Source organism: Mercurialis annua, linkage group LG4 (genome assembly GCF_937616625.2).
Source record: "Mercurialis annua linkage group LG4, ddMerAnnu1.2, whole genome shotgun sequence".
Taxonomy (NCBI): Eukaryota; Viridiplantae; Streptophyta; class Magnoliopsida; order Malpighiales; family Euphorbiaceae; genus Mercurialis; species Mercurialis annua.
Genome location: NC_065573.1, coordinates 4,401,032 through 4,415,523, shown reverse-complemented (window position 1 = coordinate 4,415,523; position 14,492 = coordinate 4,401,032). Strand labels below are relative to the sequence as shown.

Below are 14,492 nucleotides of genomic sequence, written 5' to 3'. Positions count from 1 at the left end.
CCGAAGAAGATTGAGGCAGTTATGGATTGGCAGAGGCCGAGGTCAGTTACCGAGATCAGAAGTTTTCTGGGTTTAGCTAGCTACTATCGTCGGTTCGTGCAAGATTTCTCCAGAATATCTGCACCGTTGACTAAACTGACACAGAAGGGTGTTAAGTTTGAGTACACTGACAAGTGTGAGGCGAGCTTTGAGAAGCTCAAGGAGATTTTGACTATAGATCCGGTTTTGGCATTGCCTTCTGGCATTGACGGTTTCACAGTGTATTGTGATGCGTCTCGGATTGGTTTGGGTTGCGTTCTGATGCAACGTGGACAGGTGATTGCCTATGCTTCCAGACAGTTGAAGAAGCATGAGGTGAATGACCCTACTCATGACTTACAGTTGGCAGCTGTGGTTTTTGCGCTGAAAATCTGGAGACATTATTTGTATGGTGCTACTTGTGAGATTTCACTGATCATAAGAGTCTGAAGTATATCTTTGATCAGAGAGAGTTGAACTTGAGACAGAGGAGGTGGTTAGAGTTGCTGAAAGACTACGACTGTACTATTCAGTACCATCCATGTAAGGCTAATGTGGTAGCCGATGCGTTAAGTCGCAAGTCTTCGGGCAGTTTGGCTCATATTTCTGAGATTGGGCGTAGACCCATGGTTAGAGAGTGGCACGGTTTTATAGCTTCAGGCTATGTTTTTAAGGTTTCTCAGGCTGGTTGTTTGTTAGCACAGTTGCAAGTGCAACCTGTTTTGATTGATCGAATTAAAGCTTCACAAGCTGAGCATCCACAGTTGAAACGGATTATTGAGGAGGTTCAGCAGGACGGTAATTCTGAGTTTACTTTTGTAGATAGTGTTCTGAGACATGGTTCGCGACTGTGTGTTCCGGATTCAGATGGTTTGAGGGACCAGATTCTGGAGGAAGCGCACAAGTCTGCTTATAGTGTTCATCCGAGTTCTACTAAGATGTACCATGATCTTAAGGGTACCTACTGGTGGAGAGGGATGAAGAAGGATGTCTCTGAGTATGTTTCTAAGTGTCTGACGTGCCAGCAGGTGAAGCTGGAGCATTAGAGACCTTTTGGTTATCTGCAGCCACTACCTATACCAGAGTGGAAGTGGGAGCGGATTGCCATGGATTTTGTGGTTGGTTTACCACGTACTCGACAGGGGTACGATTCCATCTGGGTGATAGTTGACCGTATGACCAAGTCAGCTCATTTCCTTCCGATCAAGGCTTCATATACTGCTTCGAGGTTGGCTCAGCTGTACATCGACAGGATTGTCAGTTTGCATGGTGTACCAGTTTCTATTGTTTCAGACATAGGTTCTGTGTTTACTTCGAGGTTCTGGAAAGCGTTACAAGAATCCTTGCGTTCTCGGTTGGATTTCAGTACAGCTTTTCATCCTCAGACTGACGGTCAGTCTGAGAGGACTATTCAGACGTTGGAGGATATGCTCAGGATGTTTGTTCTCGATTTTCAGGGTAGCTGGGATACTCATCTGCCGTTGATTGAGTTTTCTTACAACAACAATTACCACGCGAGTATCGAGATGGCGCCGTATGAGGCTTTGTACGGGCGCAAGTGTAGATCTCCTATCTATTGGGAGGAGGTTGGAGAGCGTAAACTCTCGGGATCAGAGATTATTCAGATTACCTCAGAGAAGGTACCGTTGATCAAACGGAGGTTAGAGACTGCTTTTAGTCGGCATAAGAGCTATGCTGATCCGAAGAGGAAAGACGTTGATTTTCATGTTGGTGATTTCGTGTTTCTTCGAGTTTCGCCTATGAAGGGCGTGGTTCGTTTTGGTGTCAATGGGAAGTTGGGGAGAATGTAATACCCCGTATTTTTCTTTTTACTATTTTTATTAGTTCAAAAATTTTATTTTAATTTCTGCATTCCGTCAAGGTTTAGATATTTATTATTATTATTATTATTATTATTATTATTTATTTTAATAGTTCGTTGATTCGATTTGTGGTTGATATATATTATTAAAATTTTAAAAGTAAAAAAAAAAGAGAAATGTATATATTTTTGCATGCAAACCATGCATAGCTTTTAACTTCCATGTAAAAGGCCCATTAATATGGTAGTTGGCCAATATATATTAGGAAGCCCATCCAATTTTGCTCTTTTCTCTAATTTTCTAAGGCAGCAGCGTGACCTCTTCTTCATCTCCATTCTTATATATATTCGTTAACAAAATCCTAATCTTTTTTTTACAAACGTTAAATACAAAACCCTAGCCGCTTTCTAATACTAGATATACACTAAACTTACTCACTCGTTTCCTCTCGATTTCTGTCGGATTCGGTAAGTCCTTCATCTCTGTTCTTCGTCTTATGTTCGTTATCGTCTCGGCGTTCGTAACTGAGTACGTTCTTGGTTTAGCTTGTAAGGGACCATAACTTCACGTACCATCTGATCCTCCTTGACTCCGGAGTTAGGAAATTTCATCGTTCTTGATCGGTACGCTTCGTCCTCTTGATTCCATTGTCTTCGTCTTTTTATTGTTGCATTGATTGTGTTCTTGTTTTGGTTCCTGTCGAGTGTTTCTTGGGTCTGTGATGGTTTCTGCTTTCCTATTATTTTGACTGTGACATTTTAAGATGATTTCATTGTCTGTCGCATATCGTTTCGGTGTCGACTCGAATCCATCGGTGATTGATTTATCGGTTGGCCTTCACTTTAGTTAGTTTATGTGTTGCTATTACTTTTAGGTATGTTGATTATGATGTGGTTTGTATGGATTGTTATGGAATCATTGAATTGTAAATTATGAGTTGAAGTTCTGTGTGTTGCTTTATATGCTGAAATTCATGCATGAGGAAGATGATCATTAAGGCGGCAACTTTCTCTTTCAATCTCATTGGACATAAGTTGTTAGTGCTTGCGGTTTAAGTCCCATTTGATACCTTAAATTAATTTGTACCTCCTTATTAGTTTGTTTAATCAAAAGCTGAATTCATCAAGTTTCAAATTTGAACCGAATTGTTGAATTTCGGTTGGATCACTAGAAATGTTAATTCTGAAATTTATGTTTCATTTGGTTACAGTTTAAATTGTTTTGGTAAATATAATCCAAAGGAAAAATTAATTATATTTTATATAATTAGTCGGGTAATTTTTTTAAATTTTGTAATTTATTGACTAAGCATGTCAATTTAACGTTTTAAGATTTTAAACGTTGTCCTAATTTATTTTCAATTAAATAAATTACTAGTAACTATTGGTTATTTGGATTTTAAGATATTGAGTTCTGTTTTAAAACATTAATTTATTATTTTATCAAATAGGTGTCTTTTTTTAAATTATAAACTATGGTTTATAATTTTGGATTAATGCGTGGGTCGGGTTAGACTTGGGTCGCCTGACATTTGAGGTTAGCCTGACAGTTATAGGTAACTCGGCTAACCCATTATCTTTGGAATTTAAATTAATTTATTATTTAAATAATATTTTTTTAAAATTGGATTTTAAAGCGGGAACTCAATAAACTGGAATTATTGTGGCATTTTAATTTGTCTGAGTATTGTGTTTACCCTGTGTGATTTATCTGACTTGTTGTTGTGCTAGTCCTACGTGGTGTCTAGTACTCTCTAGAGTTAGGATCTGTTTTTAATAATTATTTTATTTATCTAGACCCGACTACTGTTCGTGCTTCAGAGGCGAAACAGGATTAGTAGCTTGCCGGTTATCACGTGGACTAGCAAGCTGTGAGTTTGTACTTACTATTTACTGCTTTATTAAGTAAATTTTTATTTTAATATTAAATGTATATATGGTACGTATATTTCGAACTATTTTATTATTATGGCGTCTAGTTGGAACATGCTACCTAATGGGCATCATTAGGACTGCGTGCGCACCGGTATTGATCTGGGTAAGGTATATATGGAAATATGGTAACTCGGTGTGCGCATAGCTCTGGGGACCAGGTAGAGTAACTCGGTGTAGCTCAGCTCTCGGGACTCTGGTATAAGTGTGGTCTATGGTAACTCAGTGTAGCTCAGCTCTCGGGACCAGACCTATTGGATTATGTTATATTTAAAATTATGGATTAGGGTTCCAACTATTATTCGTAATATCGTTATTAAATGTTTTAAACGGTTTTAAAGGTTTTCCACTTAATAAATGTAGATAGTGGTATAAACTCATCTCAGTATATCTGACCCCGTTGTTTTTCCCAATTTTTCCCAGGGTTATGATCTCAGAGAGTCTGGTGATCTCCACATTTACTTTTCTTCGGAGTTTCCATTTATTTTAGTAGAACTATCAACTATTTTATTCTTAGATCGCACTAGTTGATTAGACGTCTTTATTATTATTACCGTTGTTTGTCGGATTGGTTCGACTAGTTATATTGCTCTGGCATGTTACATTATTTACACTGATTTATGTTATGCCGATTTTTAGACTCAGAATTGGATAAGCATGTTATATTAATTGTTGAATATTATAACTGCTAGAATTAGGGTGAAGTCTCGGTTGCCCCCGAACATTGGTTTTCTGCATGTTTAATTGAATTGTATGTTATAAGGAAGGCTAGCTACGGGTATTGGTACTATATTACCCATGCCCTAGCGCCGGTCACGATTCATGAAAATGGGTCGTGACAGCTACGAAACAAAGCCAAACGTTTACAAACGTTGCGAAACAAATCCAAGCGTTTCATCTTTTTAGCAATTTAATCCAAACGTTTACAAACGTTACGGAACAAAAACAAACATTTCACATTATTAGCGATTTAAGCCGAACACTTACAAACATTACAAAACAAAACCAAACGTTTCACCTTTTTAGCAATTTAAGCCAAACGTTTACAAACGTTACAAAACAAATCCAAACGTTTCCCCTTTTTGGCGATATAAGCCAAACGTTTACAAACGTTACGTAGCAAAACCAAACGTTTCACCTTTTTAGCGATATATGCCAAACGTTTATAAACGTTACGAAACAAAACTGATACGCATATTTTATATAGGATTTTTCCAAGTATTTGATACAGTATTATTGAATATTTTGAGGATATTATGCTTGGAAAGGTGTTTATTTTGCATGGAGTGAAGCGAATCAATTTGGAGCAAATTGGAGAAAAGCTGGAAAAAGTGTCGAGTTCCTCAAAAGTGCCTCCAGACACTGTTGAGGAACTGGCCCGGATTACAATCTGCGAATTCTTTGTGGCCAATTCCTTAAAAGTGCCTCCAGGCACTATTGAGGAACTGGCCCGGATGTACCTGCGAATCTAAAACGTGAAAATCCTTTTTCTACACGGATTTGGACCCAATTTTAACTACAACTCTTGCAACACATCAAGGACTTCTCCACTGTATAAAGACATCTCAAGATCATGTATTCTATCAAGTTTTTCATTATTTTCTATTCTACAAACAATTTGTCTTAGGTTAATTTCGTTTTAGTCCTTAGTTTATTTTCAAGACTTAATTCTTCGAAGCTTTGATTCGAAGACTTGTGTTCCGAATAATTCCAGGTTTTTAATTCAAGTATTTTCTTTCATATTATTTAATTATGTTCATTACTTTTGAGTTATTGATTTCTTCAATTATGTTTAGCTAAATTTATTAAATCTAGGATAATGTGAGCAGTATGGGTTTAATTCAAATCTGAAATTTAATGTTCTATCTTTCTTTATTCTTGCAATTCTTATTATTGTGATTAATGCTTGTAATTACTTGATCACCAATTACATGATTAAAAATCGATTTGTGAGTAAACGTCATTAAAGCAAGTTGATTGGAAAAGATAATAAGAACGTAGTTATAAAACATGAGTCCGTCCACTATGTTTGCGTTGCGTGGCATGTGTGGATAACTTTTCTTAATGCTTTGTTTACGATTGTCGGGTTATTTTCTATTATCCTCTAAGCCGTGACAGTAAGGACGATTTGGGGTAATTGGATTATAAACGATAGGTTAACATCGTCTACGAAATAGGGGGTTAACGAGGTTAGATCTATCCGCCATTGTAAAGAATAATTAAAGCTAGGATTGATAGAGATTAGAATAAAGATTTGAAGGACTACCCATATGAAAACAATATTCTAGGTTTGCTTTTTATCATCGTATTTCCTTATTTTATTTTCAGTTTTAGTTTAATTAATTAAAAATCAAATCAATCAAATTCGTTAGTTCAAATAATAATTAGTTAACTATTTTGGTACTAAATACAATTCCTTGTGGGTTTGACTTTTACTTATCATTATATTACTTGATTTATCGATATCGTACACTTGCGATTTTGTTTATCAAGTTTTTGGCGCCGTTGCCGGGGAGTTGATATTTATATCAATACAACTTAATTAATTATTGCTTTGGACATCTTTTATTTTCTGTTTTTATTTTCAGTTTTTACGCTTTGGTGTTTTTTGTGTTTTTGGTGTGTAGGTCTATTGTTGCTCTTTAGTTTATGCGAAGTTCAAAGGATAAGGAATTATTGCCTTTTAATCCCGAGATCGAGAAAACTTGCAAGAAACTAAATAAGCAACGAAAAGAGCGAATCTCCGCACAAAGGGCACTTCGGCGTATTGAGTTTTCTATTGAACAAGAAAGTTTTGAGTTGAATTTTGACACATTCGAACTCGGAACAATGGAGGAAGATAGATCTCTCAAACATCACATGTTACCATCTCTTGATGGAGCCACAACTGGAATTGCTAGACCTCATGTCGACGCAAATTACTTCGAGATCAAGCCGGCGTTCATTCAAATGATCACTCACAACCTCTCATTCAATGGGTTGCCTAGTGATGATCCTTATGAGCATATTATGAGCTTCTTGGAATTATGCAACACCTTCAAAATGAATGGGGTACCAATTGAGGCAATTTATCTCATTTTATTTCCATTCTCTTTGAAGGATAAGGCCAAGAATTGGTTACAAAATTTGCCTCGAGGTACCATCACTAAGTGGGAAGATCTAGCTAAAACGTTTTTGGAGAAGTTTTATCCTCCTTCAAAAACGGCGAAGCTTCGCATGGCTATTACCACATTTGCTCAACAAGACTTGGAGAGCCTCTATGAAGCTTGGGAACGGTTCAACGAGTACCTAAGGAAGTGCCCTCATCATGGAGTTCCAGATTGGCTAGTGGTAGAAACTTTCTTCAACATGCTAAATGGAGCAACAAGGATGATGCTTGATGCGGCGTCCGGGGGGGGTTTTAGAGCAAAGGATCCCAAGGAATGCAATGCCTTGATTGAAACCATGGCGGCCAATAATTATGAGCGGTCCTCAATTCGCAAACCGGTTGGAGTCCATGAAGTTGAAGCTATTTCAGCTTTAGATGCTAAGGTGGAAGCTCTAACCAAGAAAATCGACAAATTGGCGATGATTCCGCAACATACATATGGCCTTTGTGGTGGGAATCACGTCATGGAAGATTGTAGCATGAACAATGCTCATGTGGTACAAGGGATGGAGCAAGCCCATTATGTGGCTAATCAAGGAAGAGGCCAAAATAATCCCTACTCTAATACCTACAATCCAGGGTGGAAAAATCACCCAAATGTTTCATGGAGCAACAATCAAAATGTGGTGAGGCCTCCACCCAGATTTCAACCTCAACCTCAAGAACCAAGGAGACCAAATTTGGAAGACATGTTAATGCAACACATGCAAAAGACCGATTCGCTTCTCCAAAACCAACAAGTTTCCATCAAATCATTGGAGAATCAAATTGGTCAACTAGCACTTTCCATGTCTACTCGCACCAATGGGTCTTTGCCTAGCAACACCGAGGTCAATCCAAAGGACCAAGCTAGGGCAATTACTTTGAGGAGCGGAACCATACTAGAGGGACCAAAGTTCCTAATGAGGTGGTAATAGAGAAGGAAAGCGACAAGAACAGCAAGTCGGAAGAAAAGGAAGAGGAAGTAATTTTGAAGCCATATGTTCCTAAACTTCCTTATCCTCAAAGGGTGAAGAAAGTAGAAGATGACAAGAATTTCTCCAAATTTCTTGACATGTTCCGCAAGATTCACATCAACATTCCGCTTACCGAGGCAATTTCCCAAATGCCTAAGTATGCTAAATACTTGAAAGAAATCATCTCAAATAAGAGAAAATTTGATGATGTGGGAACGGTCACGCTAACCGAAGAATGTAGCTTCCTCATTCAATACAAGCTTCCTCAAAAGACAAAAGATCCGGGAAGCTTCACTATTCCATGCATCATTGGCGAAACGGAATTTGGTAAGGTACTTTGTGATCTTGGTGCAAGCATTAATTTAATGCCTTTGTCTATTTGCAGGAAATTGGGTATGGTGAAGGAGATGAGGAACACTACCGTTTCTCTACAATTGGCGGACAAGTCAATTACTTACCCAAGTGGAGTACTTGAAGATATCCTAAGCAAAGTCGATAAATTCATATTTCCTATTGATTTTATTGTCCTTGACATGGAGGAAGATAAAGAAGTTCCACTCCTCTTGGGTAGACCTTTCCTTGCAACTAGCAAAGCCATCATAGATGTGGAAGGAGGTAAGCTGACCTTGAGAGTAGGTCAAGAAGAGGTAATTTTTGAAATGTACTCTTCTTTGAAATATCCTATGGAATATGAGGATTGCTTGCGTGTAGACATTATTGACCATTGTGTAGATGAATATGTTGAGATAGAACATGAACCTTTGCATGATGTGATTTTTGATGATCATGAGGTGAGTCCTTGTGAAAAACATGGTAATGAAGAGCACATTTATGAAATACTTCATAGGGAATCACAACCGGCCTTACCATCTATTGCATGTCCACCTAAGCTTGAGCTTAAACAATTGCCCATGCACTTAAAGTATGTCTTCCTAGGAGAGAACTCCACTTTGCCGGTCATTATTTCTTCATCTTTAAGCGAAGTGGAAGAAATTAGTCTTTTGCATGTTTTGAGAACTCCCATTAAGTCCATAGGTTGGATCATATCCGACATTAAAGGAATTAGTCTTTCTCTTTGCATGCATAAAATTCTCATGGAAGATTCTCACTCACCCACTATTGAGCACTCACGTACGTTAAATCCTAATATGAAAGAAGTGGTTAAAAGTGAGATTATTAAACTTTTAGATGCAGGAATTATTTATCCTATCTCGGATAGCAAGTGGGTGAGCCCCGTGCAAGTCGTACCTAAAAAAGGTGGAACAACCGTCATTGAGAATGACAAACATGAGTTGATTCCCACTAGGAAAGTCACAGGTTGGCGTGTTTGTATTGACTATCGTAAGTTAAATAAAGCCACCCGAAAGGACCACTTTCCTATACCCTTCATTGATCAAATGTTAGAACGACTCGCGGGGCACGCCTATTATTGCTTCTTAGATGGATATTCGGGCTATATGCAAATTCCTATTTCACCTCAAGATCAAGAGAAAACCACTTTTGTTTGTCCATATGGCACTTTTGCTTATAGGAGAATGCCTTTTGGATTATGTAATGCACCGGCGACCTTTCAAAGGTGTATGATGTCCATTTTCTCCAATATGATTGAAAAATTTATAGAAGTGTTTATGGATGATTTTTCTGTTTTTGGTTCTTCTTTTGATCATTGTTTAGCTAACCTCTCTCAAGTATTGCAGCGATGTGAGGAAACGAACCTTGTTTTAAATTGGGAGAAGTGTCACTTCATGGTGAAAGAAGGAATTGTTCTTGGGCATAAAATTTCTGAAAAAGGAATTGAAGTGGACAAGGCGAAGATTGAGGTGATTGAAAGTTTACCCCCGCCTATTTCGGTTAAAGGCATCCATAGTTTTCTTGGACATGCGGGTTTTTATAGAAGATTCATAAAAGATTTTTCCAAGATTACTAAACCTCTTTGCCATCTCTTGAATAAAGATGTGACTTTTGAATTTGACAAAGAGTGTTTAGGTGCCTTTAATCGAATTAAGAAGGAGTTAATTTTAGCACCTATAATCATCGCCCCGGATTGGAATCTTCCATTCGAGTTGATGTGTGATGCTAGCGATTACGCGGTCGGGGCTGTTTTAGGCCAAAGAAGGGATGAGTGATTGCATGTTATCGCTAATGGAAGTCGCACTCTCAATGATGCTCAAATAATTACGCCACAACGGAGAATGAATTATTAGCTATTGTCTTTGCTTTTGACAAATTTAGGTCATATTTGATGGGATCAAAGACAATTGTTTTTACCGATCATGCGGCAATTCAGTATCTTCTTACTAAGAAGGAAGCTAAACCTCGACTAATTCGTTGGATTCTTTTGTTGCAGGAATTCGATCTTGAGATTAAAGACAAGAGCGGAGCGGAAAATCTTGTAGCAGATCACCTATCTAGACTTGAGCGTGAGGATGATCCAAACAATGAACCTCCAATCAACGAATCATTCCCGGATGAACAACTATTCGCCATCCGACATTCTACAAGTGAGGTACCTTGGTTTTCTGATTTTGTAAATTTTCTAGCATGCAAAGTTCTTCCTAATGACTTGACTTATCAACAAAAGAAAAAATTTATGCATGATGTCAAGCATTACTATTGGGATGAACCATACTTGTACAAGTATTGTTCCGACCAAATCATTAGGAGATGTGTGCCTAGGGAGGAGGTAAAAAGTATTTTAAATCATTGTCATGCTTTAGAATGTGGAGGTCACTTTGGTCCATCTCGAACGGCGGCTAAGGTACTTCAAAGTGGTTTTTTTTTGCCCTCGTTGTTTAAAGATACCCATAAGTTTGTGATCTCATGTGATAGATGTCAACGAATGGGAAATATATCCAAGAAGAATGAGATGCCACTAAACAACATTTTGGAAGTCGAATTGTTCGACGTTTGGGGAATTGATTTTATGGGACCTTTTCCATCGTCATATGGAAACATGTACATTCTTGTGGCGGTGGATTATGTTTCTAAATGGGTGGAGGCCATTGCTTTACCATCAAACGAGTCAAAACATGTGCTAAAATTTTTAAAGAAAAATATTTTTACTCGTTTTGGTGTTCCTCGCACAATTATTAGTGATGGTGGTTCCCATTTTTGTAATCGCTATATGACCACTCTTCTTGCCAAGTATGGTGTTTCTCATCGTGTAGGGACACCATATCACCCGCAAACAAGTGGACAAGTAGAGGTCTCCGCTCGAGAAATCAAGCGAATTTTGGAAGCTACGGTAAACTCATCACGAAAAGATTGGGCAATTAAACTTGATGATGCACTTTGGGCTTATAGAACGGCTCTCAAAACACCCCTTGGTATGTCACCATATCGATTGGTGTTTGGAAAAGCATGCCAACTTCCGGTAGAACTTGAGCATAAAGCGTATTAGTCGATGAAATTGCTAAATTTTGAAGCGGAGGCCGTAGGGAAAAAGAGGCTTTTACAATTGAGCGAGATGGAAGAGATTCGGCTTCATGCATATGAAAACGCCCGGATATACAAGGAACGTACTAAAAGGTGGCACGACAAGCATATTCAACCTCGTGAATTCAAGGTTGGACAACAAGTGCTTCTTTTTAAGTCTCGCCTTAGACTATTTCCGGGTATGTTATCTTCACGTTGGTCGGGTCCATTCACCATTACTCAAGTTTTTCCACATGGTGCAGTAGAAATCGAAGGTAAGGATCACAAATTCAAGGTGAATGGTCAACGACTTAAGGTGTATAATGATGAAGGTATTGATAACACCAAAACCGTTGCTCTTTTCGATTAAATGTGAGGTAAAGTCAAGCTATTGACTATAAAAAAGCGCTTTGTGAGAGGCAACTCACGCATTCTTTTTCTTTTTTTAGTTGAAGTTTTATTCTTACTGCCTAGATTGTTATTTTAAATTAAAAATTTTTTTTTTCTTTTCGGAAAATTAGCAGCTCCTGAGGAACTGCCGAGTTCCTCAGAACTGCCGTTGGTCAGTTCAGGGGAACTCGCCAGTTCCCCAGGCAGACCTACTCCTTGGCGAGTTGCAAGGAACTGCCGTCCGACAGTTCCTGGGAACTCGCCCAGGAACAAGTCTGCACACATTCCGGGCGAGTTCCTTGAAACTGCCGGACGGCAGTTTCTTGACACTCGCCCGGCAGACCCTTCTGGGAACTCATCTTGGCGAGTTCCCAGCCTTGCCGAGCGGCATTATTGCCTAACTCAGCAAGGAAATTTTTTTCAAAAAAGCTGATTACGAATTTTTAAAAGAAAATAAAAAAAAATGTTCTTTTCTTCCTCTTTAAAGCATACCCACTTCTCCTTCTTCTTCCCCAACTTCTTTTTTCTCTCTCAAAGCTTTTTACCCTAGCTTTCTCTCTCAAAACTTAGCTTTTCTAGCACCAAATTAACACTTTCAAACTTCAAATTTCTTCATTCTATCTTCAATTCTAAGTTGTTAACCAAGCCAAAAGCCAAAACTACCGCAAAAGCGAAAGGAAAAGGAAAGGCTATCAATTCTACTTTCATTGAAGGGGAAGAGGTGGATGATTTTGGTCCGGGTTTGGGAGCTTCTTTCCCCATCTTCTCCGAAGAAGAAGGTACGCGTTTTAAAAGCCTTAGACATAGAATTTTTACTATGTCTAAATACTTTGATGATGTTTGGCTTGGTAAATTAGGTTTAGCTAAAGAATTGAATTCTTGTTTGAATAAATTGGAGTTGCTAGAGTTTAGTAAAACTAAGTTTAATGTTTATAGAGAGCTCTCTCTAGAATTTTTTACTTCGGTTTGTTTTTCGGCTAAGAATGGTAAGAATCTTTCGTTTTGAATGCGTGGGGTTAATTATGAGATTGATTATGCTTTTATGCATTAAAATTTTTTTGTGCCAAAAAAGGGGATAGTTGATTATCCTAAGGGTTTTGATAGCGCAAATGTGTGGAATTCTCTTTCGGATGTACCCGTTCCGAAAGGACAAAGAGGTTCTAATGCGTTTATTAAAAACCACTCGATTCTCTTAGTCCATAAATTCCTTTGCCACACAATTTATGGAAAAAGCGAATCGAACAAGGTTTCCAAAGAAGAACTTCTTGCTATCGCCCCTTTAGCACAAAAAGCCGCTCCTAAAGTTAATTTTGCTTATTATATTTTTCATACTTTTGTGAGTATTACAAATCATGGAAAGTATCGTATCGGCAACGGTCACTTTGTCACCGCTATTGCCCAAGCCCTAGGGTTGTTGAACGATGAGGCTTGGGTAAACGGAATGACAAAGTATGATGAAGAATATATTAGTCCTCTTGTTCTTAGGAGATCGGAGTTGCTAGATGCCAATGGCAATTTCAAGCCTTATTATGAGCGAAAAGCGGTGAAGTTATCGAGATGCAGACAAGAAGTTGATAGTGAAGAAGAAGTAGAAGGTGATGAAGGTGAGACTAGTACCATTCCCGGAGAACATGTTGAGATAAGTGGGGTTCCAAGGCGTGAAAGGCGTGCTCGGCAAGATAGAGGTGCGGAAACGGAGGAGATTCTTAGGCGTGTTGGTGATTTAGAAGCATCTAACCAACTAATGGATACGAGGCTTACCGCTATGGATAACACCTTGCGACAAGTTGATACATCGGTGAATGAAATGAGGAGAGAGCAAAGGAGAGCGAATCGGAAGTGGGCGGCTTGTTTTCGCACATTAAATGTTATGATTGACTCGACACCCCATTCGCCGGAGGCGTGAGGTATGTGTTTCTTTCACTTCTCAATAATTTTATTCTATTGTTTGATTTGGTTGTGGCTATCATTGAGGACAATGAAAAAATTTATTTGGGGGGTGACTTGTATTGTTTAGTTATTTTCTGTTTTTTTTTAATATTTTTTTTAGTGTGTTATTTTCTGTTTTTTTATTTATGTTATTTTCTGTTTTATTAGAATATTTAATTTTAAGAAAACTTTAATTTTTTTAACTTAGTTTTAAATTGTCCAAAAGTAGGATAGTTCATTAATTGATTAAATAGAACTTGAGGAGCATGTTTAGATATCCCCGTGTCAAGTTGAAATTATGATATCATTAAGTTAGTTGAAAGTATTTGATTGAAATCATGAGCTTGGTTTTGTTTTAATAATTTTTATTAACTTTTGAGCATAACATTTAAGCACAAAATTCTCTATTACTTGTGATTTAAAGATAGCCAAAATTTCAACTCTTATCAAAGTTAATTTTGCTTAGGTTTTAATTGAATTTTGTGAGAAATTTTTGAAGGACTAACCACATGATGCTTTTTACAAACTACACTTAAGAATGTGAGATTTTTGAGCCTAAAGTATCAATATTTTTTCTTGAGTGTGCTACTTGGTATTTATTTGCTAGAACTTGCAATTCTAAATCAATTTGAGGCCATATGAGATAGGTGATGTGATTTGGGCATTTAGAAAACCCTTTCTTTTCCCACTTAAAAAGACTATCAATTTCCCATTAGGATTAACCAAATTTGAGCCTAGCCTTTTCTTGTAATTATACACATGTTTACACCTTTTATTCTTCTTTTATTTCCCTCTTTTGATAACCCAATGAGTAAAAATTTTGAGCAAGAGAATGAAAGAAAAAGACATATGTTTCACTAAGCATAGTTGACAAGAAATTCAA

The 14,492-nt window shown here is 37.7% G+C and overlaps 1 non-coding gene across 1 annotated transcript; it reads right to left on the bottom strand.

Annotated features, from left to right (window-relative positions):
* Positions 1–6,979: 6,979 nt before the first annotated feature.
* Positions 6,980–7,086, bottom strand: LOC126679651 (small nucleolar RNA R71). The gene has a single exon (XR_007640937.1). It is a non-coding gene; the product is annotated as a small nucleolar RNA R71 (small nucleolar RNA).
* Positions 7,087–14,492: the final 7,406 nt, after the last annotated feature.